We start from the raw sequence: 16,322 nt of genomic DNA on the forward strand, positions 1-16,322 counted from the left end.
AGCCATTTGGTAGCAAAGAGATACACAATCAGATTATTAGAAATAATATTATTCTTTAAGGGAAAGTGCCAGGAAAAAAAAATAGGGTGGAACCACTTTTGAGATACCTCAATGATATGGGCCTCTTGACCACGGTGAACTCTACAATGAGCCACTTGATTTTTTCTACTGAGAATATATGCTCTCCCTTTTTCAACAGCAGTTTTTTACAGAAAACGACAGGAAATAATGAGTTTATGTGATTTCTTTTACCTCTAAAGATCTTTCTCCTGTATTTATTTGAATTGTTCTTTTTATTTTTAAAATTTTTATTATGGTAAATATATATATCATAAATGTGCCATTTTAAATGTTTTAACACACAGAATTCAGTCACATTAATTACATTCACAATGTCATGCAATCATCACTACAATCTATTTAAAACTTTTCTATCATCCTAAAGGGAAGTTTTGTAACCATTATAATTCCCCATTCTCCCTTCACCCCAGCTCCGGCAATCTTCAGCCAACTGTCTGTCTCTATGAATTTGCTTATGATAGGTTTTTCGTGTAAGTAGAATCATACAATATTTTTCTTTCAGTGTATGGCTTATGTCACTTAACATATTGTTTTCAAGGGTTATCCGTTTCGCAGGAAGTGTCAAAACTACATTACTTCTCAAAACTGAGTATTATTTCATTGTACATATATACTACATGCTTTGTTTAATCATCTGTTGGTAGACACCTCGTTGCTTCCACCTTTTGACTATGATGAATAACTGGAATACAACTAGTCCCCCTGTCTATTTCTTTTGGGTATATATTTAGGAGTGGAATTGTTGGGTTATATGGTAATTCTGTGTTTAACTTTTTGAGGACCATCAAACTGTTTTCCACAGAGGCTGCACCTCTGTGGTTTTTATATTCCCACCAATAATACATGAGAGTTTCACATTTCCCATGTCCTTGCCAACACCTTTTTTTTTTAATCTAAAAATGTACTATATATTATAACCATCTTGACGAATATGAAGTGGTATCTGTAGTTTTGATTTGCATTTCCCTAGTGGTTAGTGACATTATATATCTTTTCTTGTCCTCACTAGCTATATATATATATATATGTATATATATATATATATATATATATATATATATATATATATATATCTTCTCTGGAGAAATGTCTGTTCAAATTCTTTGCTCATTTTTTAAAATTGGATTGTTTGTTTTTTGTTGTTGAGTCATAGGAGTTCTTTATATACTTGGTATATTGAACACTTGTCAAATGTACGTTTTGCAAATATTTTCTTCCATTCTATAGATTTATTTTCCATTCTCAATTTTCTTTGATTCACAAAAGTTTTTGTTGTTTAAAAGTCCAATTTTTTGATTTGTTTTTATTCATCTTTAGGGGTCATGTCTAAGAATCTCCAGTTCCAAGGTCATAAAACTTACCCTTATGTTTTCTTCTAAAAGTTTATTATTTTAGCTATTTAAACTAGGCCATTGTTGTATTTTAAGTTAAATTTGCACATGGTGTGAGTTAGAGGCTTAACTTGATTCTTTTGCATGAGACAATCCATGTGTTGCAGGGATTTTTCTTTCTCCATTAAATAGATGTGGCACCCCTATTAACAATCAATTGGCGATAGATGTCTGAATTTATTTCTGGATCCTAATCAATTTCACTGGCTTATATATCTGTTCTTATGTCAGTACCACACTGTTTTGATTACTGTAGTTTTGTGGTTACTTTTGAAAACAAGAATATGAGTCCTCCAACTTTGTTCTTCTTTTTCAAGATTGTTTTAACTATCTGACTCCATGCAATTCCTTATGAATTTGAGGATTGGCTTTTCTATTTCCTCAACTACTGTTTAACCATTTACATTCTTAAAAATTAATTGTTAGCAAACCTTCCAGATAAGCAAAATTAGGTCAGAATTTTCTATATTTTAAAGAGCAATCAATACTCAGGTCCTAGCATTTAGACCCCTACCTTTTTCACCTTACTATGGCAATCTTTTTTTTTTTTTTTATTTCTTGTGTTAGGCTAATATTTTTCAAATCGCCTTGTTTACTCTTTCTTTTTTTTAATGTTTATTTATTTATTTTAGAGAGAGAGCACACACGCACGTGAGGGGGGGAAGGGCAGAGGGAAAGGAAGAGAAGCAGAATCCCCACTGAGTGCAGAGCCTGACACAGGGCTCCATCTCAGGACCCTGCGATCATGACCTGAGATCATGACCTGAGCTGAAATCAAGAGTTGTACACTAACTGACTGAGTGACCCAGGTGCCCCTTGTTTACTCTTTCTTTCTTTTTTTTTAAGATTTTATTTATTTATTTATTTATTTATTTATTTATTTATTTGAGAGAGACCAAGAGCACACGCATGAGAGAGCACAAGTGGTGGAGAGGGAGAAGCGGGTTGCCCATCGAGCAGGGAGCCTGATGCTGGGCTTGATTCCAGGACTCTGGGATCATGATCTGAGCTGAAGGCAGTTGTCTAACTGACTGAACTACCCAGGCACCCCATAAACGCCCTTTCAACCAATGCTCTTTGCAGATTCTGAGATAATTAGGCATATATAGAATACAGTTGGTGGTACGTCACTGTGATATCATTTCCTTTGCAATCGTCTAGGAGGTGATTAACAAAGAATATGGTGCATAGGGGCACCTAGGTGGCTCAGTCAGTCAAACATCTGCCTTTGGCTCAGGTCATGATCCTGGGGTCCTGGGATCTAGCCCCGGTTAGGGCTCCCTGCTCAGTGGAGAGTCTGCTTCTCCCTCTCCCTCTGCCTGCCTCTCTGCCTACTTGGGCTCTCTCTCTCTCTCTGCTATCTTTATCTCTCAAATACATAAATAACATCTTTTTTTAAAAAAGAGAATATGCTGCACAATTCTTTTTGCCCTTCCATTTTACTCTTCTCCTGCTATTATGACTTTTATTTAATGTCACAGTAAGCAAAATTATAAGGATGATTTAGAGACTGGTATATATTCAGATGTTCATGATAAATGATCAACAGTAAGCTTTCACACTTACTGATACTAAATGTGTCTGCTATATGGTACAGTTCAAAAAAATACCTAATAAATGAGTAAAAACTAAAACAAACAGAAAAAACTATAAGTCAGGTGTTTATATATGATCAGGAGCATCACAGACACTGAGTTATTAAAAAGGTGTTTATCAAGGCACCTGGGTGGCTCAGTTGATTAAGTTAATGACTCTTGATTTCAGCTCAGGTCATGATCTCAGGGTTGTGGGATCGAGCCCTGTGTCTGGCTCCTTGATCAGTGGGGAGTCTGATGGAGATTCTCTCCCTCTCTCTGCCCGTCTTCCCCAACTCGTGCACTCTCTCTCTCTCTCTAAAATAAATAAATCTTTAAAATAAAAAGGTGTTTATTTTAATAAATTAATTAGATGTTAATCTATTTTAGATAAGTCATTATTTTATTTAAATGCATTTTATATTTATAGCTTGTATAGTATATATAATTATATTATAAAGTATTAATTTTAATAAATTTAATTAAATTCTTCAATAAATTATTTAATTAGTAAATTTAATAAATTAAAAATAGGTTATTATAACATTTAATAATCTATGTCATTATTTAACTCCCCACAAAAAAGTGAAATATCAGCACTCTCTCCCAGAAACCATTATTAAATTAAAATCTCAGAGTAGATTTACCTAAAGTTCTTAGTTCAGTCAGAATATATTTTCTTGCCTTCAAAGTGCTTGAGCTTTCCAATCTATTCATTGTCAGTACAGGTTATCATAGCACTTTACCATGCACTGCTTTACTAAACTATGAAATTCAGAAGATCAGAAATCAGGACAATATGAGTTAAATCCTAACTACATGTTTCAGTTACTAAGTTGTCCTTCAAAAGTTAAAACTAATATCACACAATGACAGTTTTGTGACAAAAGTACTATATTTCATATTCTTTTTTTTTTTTGTCTGTTGCCCTAATAATATATAGGTTAAAATAAAATAAGTAAACATTTCTTTCTTTTAGCCAGATTTATATCTTTTAGTGAACAGGAGCGTTCAGAATTCTACCTAGCTGCAATCAGGAGAAAAATTGAAAGAAGAAGAAGACGACAGAGGTGTTCAGAGGCAGAAATAATGCTTTTAAACTTGATTTTAATGAAACATTATATTTAGCAGCTATTAACTGGGGATATCTGTTCTTCACAATAATATAGTAAATAAGTGATCCTCTGACCGTAGCACTGAAATGTCTGAACTTTGAAAGTCTTGCACAAAGATAAACACATCTACTATGATACCCTGTTTGCCCCATTTTGCTTTCTGAGGGGATAGTCTTTTCTTTACATCTGTAGTGACTACATTTTTCTATGAAGCATGAAATGTAATTATACTGAGATTAGAGAGCATTACCTACAAGTGTTATAATTGCCCATGAATTTAGCAATTTTCTACTAAAAATTACCTACAGTGTTTAATACATTTTTTATTCATCTTACTGAACTGGAAAGAGTTAAGATTTGTAGTTTAGATTAAATGATTAAAAAGGAATTTTTCAAATCTCATCCTTATCACTCTATAGTTTTACTTCTTTACTAAAGAAAATTAACTGTTAGATGCCATGCTTAATTGTTTCAATTTGTATTCATTAATACAAATTTGTTTGAAATCCCTAGCTGAAGCTTTGCTAAAATGTCATCTGTCTTAATGAATATGTATAACATAAAGTGCAGAATAAATTTGAGAGACTTTTTTTTCAAAGTACTCTGGGCTTATTTAGAATTGAATGCTCTTTTGCAGTTGACTACATTGTCAAAACCACAATGTGCATGGTGTCAAACTGTCTATTTTAGTGGATAAAGCCAGAGGGTGAATGATTGTTGTGGAGAACAAACACAATGAAAGTTTCATGTAACAGAAAGAAATTTAGAGTTTGGTTGTCAGTTGTCCCTACACTCCTCACAATGGAATATTTTACTGTATATATTAGAAACCTAATAGCAACTTGCTTTTGCAGGGACCCAATTACTTCAATATCCATTTGAAGGAGACTGGAAAGAAATTATCTTCCTTCTCACTGCCTCTACTTAATTGCAGGCCATTATCACTTGCTAACTGGGCCATGGCAACCACTTGTTAACACTCCCTTTCTTGAGGTTATCTCCCTCCTGTCTATACTTCCCAACACCTCCAGAGAGGTAAAATATACCTTTGTTCATGTGACATTCATCATTAAAATGCATCAATTAGAAATTGACTCCTGAGGTCCTCTTTACCATGGCAGAGAGTCAGGGAGAAAGAATCTCCCTTAAGCAAATAAAGACTGGAAGTAGTTAGGATTAATTAGAAAGGAAGCATCCAAGGTACTCTGGAGACTGGAGTCATATAATCTAGGGGAGGGCTGAGCTACACAAATCAGAATAATGAATTTAACTAATACATATACAATAAACACTTGCCTTTCTTTCCCCACTGAAGTCTGAGATCAATGTTCATGTCTAGTAGGCTACAAAACAGATTATTCTTTTTTGAGAAATTTAGGAGCACAGAAATTTAGTTTTTCTGATAGTTGGAGTTTTCCCCCCAAAACTCACACAGCAAATGAGCCACTATATTGAGATTAGCCAGTTTACAAGTTTCCCACCTTATATAGATTCTAATTAGCATTTTGTGTGTGTGTGTGTTCAACAGTTAATTATGAGTTACAGCATAGGTTCACTTAATATATAAAGAACATATCCAACATAAAAAACAGACCAAAACAATAAAACAAACTTATAGGAAAAATGATGATTCAGGAAAAATAATTTTTTTAACTTTTTATTTCAATTCCAGTTAGTTAATATAGAGTGTAATATTAGTTTCAGCTGCATAATACAATAACTACACTTCCATACATCACTTCTGTGCTCATCACAAGTGTACCCCTTAATCCCCATCACCTATTTAACACATCTCCCCACCCACCTCCCTTCTGGTAACCAGCAGTTTGTTCTCTACAGTTATGAGTCTGTTTCTGGGTTTGCTTCTTTCTCTCTTTTTTTCTCTTTGCTTGTTTTATTTCTTAAATTCCATATATGAGGGAAATCATATGGCATTTGTCTTTCTCAGACTGGTTTATTTCACTTACTATAATATTCACTTACCATAATATTCTCTAGCTCCATCCATGTTGTTGCAAATGGCAAGATTTCATTCTTTTTTATGGAATATATATATATAGAAAGAAGTTGCTATGGTTGATGTCAAAGAAGTTACTGCCTGTGTTCTCTTCTAAGATTTTTGTGGTTTCAGGTCTCGCATTTAGGTCTTTAATCCATTTTGAATTTGTTTTTGTGTATGTTGCAAGAAAATGGTCCAGTTTCATTCTTTTGCATGTTGCTGTCCACTTTTCCCAAAACTATTTGTTGAAGAGACATTCTAGGGAAAAGAAAAGTTTTAAAACAGATATATCATGCATATCTTCAGAATCCTTGGAGTTAAGTGAAGCTATTATTTTCATGATAATAGCAAAATGCAATGAACAAAAGACATCTTGGGAACAATAACATGTTCTTTAGTAGAAATTATTGTCTACTCTTTCTTCTGAGTAACAAGACTCAATTCTTATTGACACTGCAATTAAAGACTAGCTTTTCCAAAGTTCTTATATGGGCAAGTGTATCCTGTGAATAAATTTTGGCCAAGAAAGGGAGCCTGGGTGGCTCAGTTGGTTAAGCATCTAGCTTCAGCTGAGGTCATGATCCCAGGGTCCTGGGATCGAGCCCAACATCAAGGGCTCCCTGCTCAGAGGGGAGTCTGCTTCTCCCTCTCCCCCTGCCTCTGTCCCTCCCCCCTACTCGTGTGCGCGCGCACTCCCTTTCTCTCCCAAATCAATAAAAAAGTCTTTTTAAAACTTTATTTTATTTTATTATGTTATGTTAATCACCATACATTGCATCATTAGTTTTGGATGTAGTGTTCCATGATTCATGGTTTGCGTATAACACCCAGTGCTCCATTCAATACATGCCCTCCCTAATACCCATCACTGGGCTAACCCATCCCCCCACCCCCCTCTCCTTTAGAACCCTCAGTTTGTTTCTCAGAGTCCATAGTCTCTCATGGTTCGTCTCTCCCTCTGATTCTCGCCTTCATTTTTCCCTTCCTACTATCTTCTTTTTTTTTTTTTTAACATGCAATGTATTATTTGTTTCAGAGGTACCTCACACCAGTCAGAATGACTAAAATTAACAAGTCAGGAAAGGACAGATGTTGGCGGGGATGTGGAAAAAGGGGAACCCTCCTACACTGTTGGTGGGAATGCAAGTTGGTGCAGCCACTCTGGAAGACAGTATGGAGGTCCCTCAGAAAGTTGAAAATAGAGCTACCATATGACCCAGCAATTGCACTACTGGGTATTTACCCCAAAGATACAAATGTAGGGATCCGAAGGGGTACGTGCACCCCGATGTTTATAGCAACAATGTCCACAATAGCCAAACTATGGAAAGAACCAAGATGTCCATCAACAGATGAATGGATAAAGAAGATGTGGTATATATATATATACAATGGAATATTATGCAGCCATCAAAAAATGAAATCTTGCCATTTGCAATGATGTGGATGGAACTAGAGGGTATTATGCTGAGCAAAATAAGTCAATCAGAGCAAGACATGTATCATATGATCTCACTGATATGAGGAATTCTTAATCTCAGGAAACAAACTGAGGGTTGCTGGAGTGGTGGGGGGTGGGAGGGATGGGGTGGCTGGGTGATAGACATTGCGGAGGGCATGTGCTATGGTGAGTGCTATGTATTGTGTAAGACTGTAGGCAGAAGTGTTGCTTTGGTAGTTGGGGGGAAGCTACATCAATGACCTAATCAATGTTTTAAAAGTATGGTGTGATAAATAAATAAATAAATAAATAAATAAATAAATAAATAAAAAGTACAGTGTGTAAGCACTGAATGGTGTCCCAAAAAAAACAAAGTACAGAACTCTATTATAAGTTATGGAGTTAAAGAAAACATACATGTTCATTTTGCATGGAGGTGAAGAAGTGAATGGTAAAAGCAAGCTACATTGCCTTAGTCATTTTAATCCACATATTTTTATATCATGCATATTGAATTTTTAAAATTATAGATATGATACAAATTTCCAAAGAATTAACTTGAAGTAGTATACGACCCTTTAAAAGGTCCCATCATTGCTGAAAGAATCCAAGGAAAATTCTCCCTGAGCAAAACATATTTGAATTGAATATTGAATAGTAAATAATGTTAGCCATGTGAATAAGATAGAAATGTCTAAAAATAGAGGGAAATATGAGAAGGTCTGGGGATAAGAATGGAAATAAATGTTATGAAATCATGGTAGGTGGAGCATAAAGAGTTAAGAACTTTTTTAATGATAGAAAGGAACAGAAGGAAGGAAGAGAGGGAGGGAGGGAGGGAGGGAGAGAGGAAGGGAGGGAGGAAGGAAGGAAGGATGGAAGAAAGGATGGAAGAAAGGATGGAAAGAAGGAAGAAGGAAGGAAGGAAGAAGGAGGGAAGGAAGGAAGGAAAGAAGGAAGGAAAGAAGGAAGAAGGTAATATTTGCTAAGTAGTAATAAGAAAGCCAAAGAGTGATCAACTATAAGAATCATAAATTTTATATATATGTTGTACCAATTATAGCAGCTCTATTCTTTTCCATTCCCAAATTGGGCCTATTTTATAGAATTGGCCTTTTTCTCCCAGTTTTACTGAGATATAAATGACCTATAACATTGTGTAAATTTAAGGTATACATGTGATGATTTAATCTGTAAAATGATTACCACCCGAAGAAATTTCTTACTTTTACTACCCTATCAAAAAGTAAGTTTTAGATTTGAAGTTACTGAATTTCTTGTACGTAGCAGATCGGTTTTGCTCCATCAATGATGTGTTTAGTTATATCAGGAGGGAAGATTGTTAAATGTAGGCGATTTTGTTAAAACAATACTTGCTTTCCAAACTATTCCTATTCATGTAAAATAATGGAGAAAAAAAGATTTGATCACTTTTGAGATTTTTGCAGGCCTCCTTCTTAAGTTGTCAGCAAATGCACCAAATTCATGCCTCTTGTACTTAAAATATATATTCTATCTTTTGTGATGTACAGATTGCGTTTCTTGTTAGATATTTTCTGATATTTATTTTAATCAAGAAAATAAATAAATCCTGAGATGCCCCTTTGCCTTTGGTGGAAACAAACAACAACAACAAAAACCTTGAAGAGTAATACAAGTTACTTTGTCCTAATGGGAGAAAAAAATCATTATCATTTCAGTAAAGATTTAAATATAACTCTCTCAAAAATATGAAGGCATATATTAAAAATATAAAAGAATAAAATAGGCAAAAAAAATCACTGGGAGTTGCGTCTATGAAATGTGTACATTGTCTAGTATACCCTTAAGGGCTGTCTTATTCTGTAGGAACCTATGCATTTCATTGGTTTGATTTATTTCAGAACTCAGTAGAAATGGAAGTTAACCTATGGAGACAGAATGGTGCCACTCATGTCTTCTTGGGGTTTCTGCCATATTGAATTGTCTTTTAAACTAGTTTTAGCATCTTACTGGAGCCCTTATTAGTTGATTATTTCAATATTATATTTAATATGTATTTTTTTTATATTTGTATGAGAAGAATGCTTTTACCTTTTTTCTTTTAATTATACCTTAATTATAGTTTCAATATAAAGTACTAGAATATTATTAGGAAAAATAAATGCCACTATTTTTTCTGGGAACTAGTGTAACCCAAGATAAAGTTAATTCCATGACATGAGCCTACTTAGCTTTACACCCACACAAGTTTTCATTTTGGTCTGACTGTTTTGTCACTTAGAACCTTTTTTTCAGCTCCAGGTCTTTAAATTTTTTGGTCTATATATGGTCATTAAAAGTGGACAGTTTAACAGTTTACATATTATGCTTGTGACAACATAAGTTGATGAATTCTGCTCCTACTGACAGAAAATGAGTTGGAATGAGTCAAAGAAACTAAAATGGACTTTACCAGGGTTTATTTTTCTATCATTAGGACTATTAAAGTTTTCATCAAGTTTGAGAACCTTAAAATTTCTTTAAATAATAAAGTAAAATTGTAGTCACTGGACTTAAATATGTATGCATGTATGTTTCTGTATGTATGTGTATATATATAAAAGTATGCATGTATATTATATAAGTATATGCATATATGTGCATATGTGTATACATGCATGATATACATAAATATATATGTATATACACATATATACACACATAATATATGTATATGTAAAATAGCTTCTGAACAAATACAAATTTAGTGAGTTTTAAAATACTTATCAAGGGGCGCCTGGGTGCCTCAGTCATTAAGCATCTGCCTTCAGCTCAGGTCATGATCCCAGGGTCCTGGGATCGAGTTCCGCATTGGGTTCCCTGCTCGGCGGGAAGCCTGCTTCTCCCTCTCCCACTCCCCCTGCTTGTGTTTCCTCTCTCGCTGTGTCTCTCTCTGTCAAATAAATAAAATCTTAAAAAATAAAATAAAACAAAATACTTATCAACTCATCAATTGCTAAAATTGAATGCAGGGGCAGGAAGGAGTAGGGATAGAACCTTGAAAGTTATTTAACTTTTGTCTTTATGAAATACGGAATAGTATATATAATATCTTGAAATCATTCCCATTTTTTTCTGATTTCATATACTTGAATATGCTTCTTCATTCTTATTACTTCCAATGGAGTTTCATTCTTGTTTGAGTGAGCTCAGAAATTATTTAATTCTCCAAATAAACTCTAAAATGTGAATTGCTTCCTTATTTATGCCAAGTCCACCTTGTACACATTTTTCATGTTTTCCTTTCCATGCAATATTGCATTTATTTGACATACCTGTTCCCATTGAAATATTAATTCTTTGAGGGCAGGTATGATTTTACTTATAGATATTACTATAATTAACACATTATCTAGCACATATTACACATAGTCAATTGCTACCATTAATATCTCCCAAACATTAAGACTAATAAGTAGAAGGATTTTTTCTTTGTTGTTGTTGTTTTCTGTTGTTGTTTTTTTAAATACAGTCCTTTTTCCTAGTTAAAGAAAGTACATTTTTTCCCCATGATATTATTTGTATCTCCATGGAAGCAGAATGAGTATTTCAAAACCGTCTGGATCAAAAATCAGAAAACAAAACAAAACCAAACAAAATCAAAACAGCTGTTAAATCTTTCAGAGTTCACTTACTCCTTGCCTGGAACTCTTGTGGCTGTGGTTGGTCAGGAAAGTGGTGAGGCAGCTGGAGGTGTCCACTTTGAACCACGGCATCTGCAAAGCAGGAGATGGATCAGCAGATTTAAAAGGAGCAACACTGCTGGCAAGCCTAAAGCTAGAGCATTAGACAAATAAGCACCAAGATTTGAGAAATAATAACAGACAGACAGACTTTTGTACAAGTTGAAGTGAAAACAACAACAACAACCACAACCACCTCACTTTACCAGGTAGCTTCAGGGCATGAATATCCAAGAGGATATTGAAGAGGAAAAATTCTGAAGTCAATGATCTTAGAATAGCAATAAGTATAGCCTCCAGCTATGTACTTATGAAGTTTGCAGCAACGATTTTATTTTTAATTTTTACTTTGTTTAATTTAGCCTATCCCTGAGGCGGCTCCTGAGAGTTGCTAAACCATTGAGAACAACGCAGGAGTTAAGCTGTTTCCTTTAGGCAGAAGTTGGCACTTGGTTTGTTGGATGATCCCTCTATAATTTCAATGAAGTTTGACTATTCCGTGTCATTGAAAGGGCCTTATTACTTATTGCAGCATGCTACAAAGGAAAAACACAATTTTTGGCATCAGGCATACTTCCACAAAGATCCCGGCTCTGCTGAACACCTTGTCTCTAATAATGAGCAAGAGAATCTCAACTTGTTTCTTCACTGGCATCATGAGCAACATAACACATCCTACCCCTATTTGTTATATTAAATAAGATAAGGTATGCCAAGTCCACAGACATAGCAAGCATTTCAAAACTGGTAATTTCCCTGGGGCGCCTGGGTGGTTCAGTGGGTTAAGCATCTGCCTTTGGCTCAGGTCATGATCTCAGGGTCCTGGGATGGAGCCCTGTATCAGCCTCTCTGCTCAGCGGGGAGTCTGCTTCTCCCCCTCACTCTCCCTCTATGCTCTCTCTCTCTCTCAAATAAATAAATAAACTCTTAAAAAAACAACAACTGGTAAATTCCCTATTCTCTAAAGTCACTCAGTCTGCCTAATGTGCTCCCCATTATTATATGAATTTGGTTTCCAGTAACAACAGAGGTACCTAGCAAAATAGGCTCTTGTGGAAGATTTTGCATCAATGCTTTTAATTAGACACTTTATCATGTGACTTGCTTTGGCCAATGGGAAATAATAATGCATGAATAAGAGGAGACATTTTAATAGCTTGCCCATTGGAATTTGTTTTCTCCTACTTTTCTGTGAATCCTGAAGCCTCCACATAAACTATCTTGGGCTCACAAGTTGAATGATGAGAAAGAAGTCACCCAATTTCCATCTTTTAGACTGACAGCCAGACAGTAGCCAGAAATGTGTGTGAGGTCACCTGGGACTAGATAGCCTCCTGCCAATCTGTCAACTGACTACAGAAACATGAATAATACCAGTTGAGTCTGACCCAGACTAGAAGAACCACTCAGCTGAGTCCAGACCAGTGCCAACCTGCAGAATTATGAGGTAAATATGGTTGATATTTTAGCCATTAAATTTTGCTGGTTTGTTACTATGGAACAGATAAATGACATATCTCTCAACACATTTTTTTTTAAATGTATAAATTGACTGGCTGAAGACAAAATATGGAGAAGAAAGAGAAAGGAAGAGAAAAAGGAATGAAGGAAAGAAAAAAAGGTGGGAGAAAAGATGAATGGGAAGGAAGGAGGATTTGTATCCTGAATCTTGACATTTTTCCAAGAATGAGCAGAAGAGTGCTTATTTGCCATAATTTTCTTCTTGCTCACTCAATAAATTAGCATTCTGATACAAAAATGCCAGATACATTAATTTAGGGGAGCTGAGGTGATAGCTGAGGGAGAAAAAAAAAAAAAAAACTCTTCAAGAGCACCTTGGAAAGGCTTTTGTCTTAAATACACTGAGAACATGATTTAACATTTAAGAGCATTTTACTATCATTAATTAGCATAGATAACTTACTCCATCTATCTAAGAACTCATTGGCAAAACTGAATGTCATGGTAATAATGAAAAGAGCAGTATGCCGATTTGTGCAAAATTAATCTTGAAGAGAGCAGGGAAATTTGAATAGGAAAGATGAACTGTACTGGGACACTAGTGTGTACATATTCCTGAATTAATAGTAGATACATTTCAACCTTTTTCAGGGCAACATGGCATTATAGAAGGATAAAAAGGAATTCCTATAGTTCTCTAGCATGTTTCATAAGCAACTGGTTATTCTTTCCCCAAACCAACAAAAATATGCTTTCTGTTTTCAATTACAATCTCATACTTGATGCCATATGTCTTGGTAAACTGAAAGAGAAACAGAATGACATTTAGTTTGCAGTCACAATGAAAAATTGCAAACAACAGGGCGGCCTGGGTGGCTCAGTTGATTAAGCATCTGACTTCTGCTCAGGTCATGATCTCAGAGTCCTGGGATGGAGTCCCACCTCAGACTCCCCACTCAGTGGGGAGTCTGCTTGTCCCTCTGCCCTTCCCCCCTCTTTGTGCCCTCTCTCTTTCTCTCTCAAATAAATAAATAAAATCTTAAAAAAAAAAAGAAAAATTGCAAACAGCAGAAACTATACATTTTTAATGGTGGCTTTTCTTTTGGGATATGGGTCATCATAGATGTAGGTAAGTCACTTTTGCAGTACTTGGCTATTGTCTTTCAGAACCTTAGCCTCATTATAAAAAAATAAAAAGTTAAAAATTCTATAAAATGTAAACATACGCAAATTATAACAAATACTAATTTTTCAACTAATGTGATAGAATTTAGACTATTACATTAGTACCCCCTTTATAAATGGTTGCATCTGGAGGCTATACAATTAATAATGTTGCTATTTAATATAGATACTGTTTAGAAGAGCCCCACGTTCAAGTTCTGTACTATTTATCCATTTGTTAGAGAATATAACTTCTATGTCGCATACTCCCATGTCAGTGAACATGTGTTATTCATATTGTTGGAACTAATGTTCAGAATAACCTGCAATTATCTCTACCATACATTAAACAGACCCTTCAGGTGCTAGGCATATGTGGTTTGCCTCAGGGATGGTCTCTGCGATGCTTTCAATCTGTAGTAGAAAGCGATATGAACACCGTATATCCATGATCCTCCTTCACCGATGTTCACCCATCCCAATCTAAAGACTTGAGAGTGGTGATAGTCTCTGTCAACAAGCCATCACTTAGGTTCCACACATTTTCTCCTTGGATTCTTTGTATTTTGGCCACAAATTCATTTGATTGCATTCCCTCTATGTGCCACATTCACTGTGCTTTACCAGCTCCATAAAATCAAAGAGGGCACGAAAATAAATTTACTTGTCACTACAACTGGTGATTAATGGAAGGAGAAGTGAGTTTTGAAATCAAACAAAATAACCTTCAAATCCTATGTTGGGCACCTGCTCCATGATTTCACACCTACCTTGTAATGTTTCCTAGGAGGATTAGAAATGTCATATGTAACTTACACAGAGGCTTTGTGACCAGATTTATAATTTTGTAATTTAAGATAACTCTTCATCTTAAACACAAGGCCATGATCAATAAATTTAAAAATGGTGATAATTGAAAGAACACAGTGCACTAACAATTATAAGTATCTTTAGATATACAACAGAAACCTAAAATGTTAATCAGGAATGAAGTTACAGGTATAATGAACTCCTCACACAAAAACAGGCAAGATAACCTAGAGGCTTTTATCTTAAGGGAAAATTTTGACTAACAATGCTCTAATGGATTACAGTATTAATTTATTTTAAGGAATAAATTTATCTCACTTTTTTATTATGATGGATTATTTTCTTAGGTAGTTTTTCTTTCCTGTTTTTTGAATTTTATTTATAAGCACATCTATACAGGGAATTTATGTGCAACTAGGAGCTGGATCTCATCCCACTATATGACATCAAGGTATGGGCTAGAGCTTCTTCAATCATAAAATGAGGCTAAGGGGGAAATGATGAGTTATGCCTGTACTCTTTTTTCCCCCCACAATCTGATTACCAAGAGAAGCAGAAAGAAACAGATACGGAATGTCAATCAGAATTTGTACGATGACTGAACTGAAATTACTGGCTCAGGGGCTGGGTCTTTGATGTCTCTGTATTACTGCACAGAACTGCTGCCAATATAAGTCACCATATGGAGGGATTAGGGGAAACAACAGACAAGATACAGTTAAAGAGAGAACACACCACTCCCACTCAAAATGAGCCTATAACATAAAAAGATAGAAAAGGAACATTGATACTAAAAAAGACAGTATGTACACTTGTGTACACACATAAAAGGCAAACTGACTCTCAGCAAAATATAAATACTACAGCAATATGACATCAACACACCTGTTCATATCTAACCTTCCAAACAAGAACCATAGATAAGAAACAAATATAAAGTACATATTAAGGGGGAAAAATCAGATAATCATGAAATGAAAAAGCGTAGATATTGAAATTTGTGAAATTTAGTGTATGCAAAAATTATAGGTTGGACAGTATTCAAAAGAGACCTAGTGAATTGGGAGTGAATACTATGGTATTTAACCAGAATGCAATATAGTCAGGATAAAAAATTTTTTAGAAGATATACAAGACTTCTACAGAGAAAACTACAAATGTTATTTATTACAAAGAATTGAGTAAGTGAAATAATATAATGATTGATAGGAAAACTAAAAAAAAGCAAAAAACCAAAAAAAAATCCTTAATGATAATAGTAATGACACAACACAAACAATGACAATGTTACTGAGTGCATGTTATGTACCAGGTCTTGTTCTAAGTGCTTTCTACGTATTGATTTAAAAATCACAAATTTACTTTACATACTGTTATTATACTCCTCTTACAAATGACAAAGCTGATGCAGAGATCTGTTGTTTATACAGCTAGTAAGGAGTAGAATTGCAGATATGTTCACTAGTCCTCATGATCTTAATTAGCACACCATACCACCTCCATATAAATATGTCAAGAATTTCCCAAAGTAGCTTATATATTAATTAACTGTAATACAAACTCATCTTTTCCTTTTCTTCTT

The sequence above is a fragment of the Halichoerus grypus genome, chromosome 3 (genome assembly GCF_964656455.1).
Source record: "Halichoerus grypus chromosome 3, mHalGry1.hap1.1, whole genome shotgun sequence".
In the NCBI taxonomy this organism is placed as follows: Eukaryota; Metazoa; Chordata; class Mammalia; order Carnivora; family Phocidae; genus Halichoerus; species Halichoerus grypus.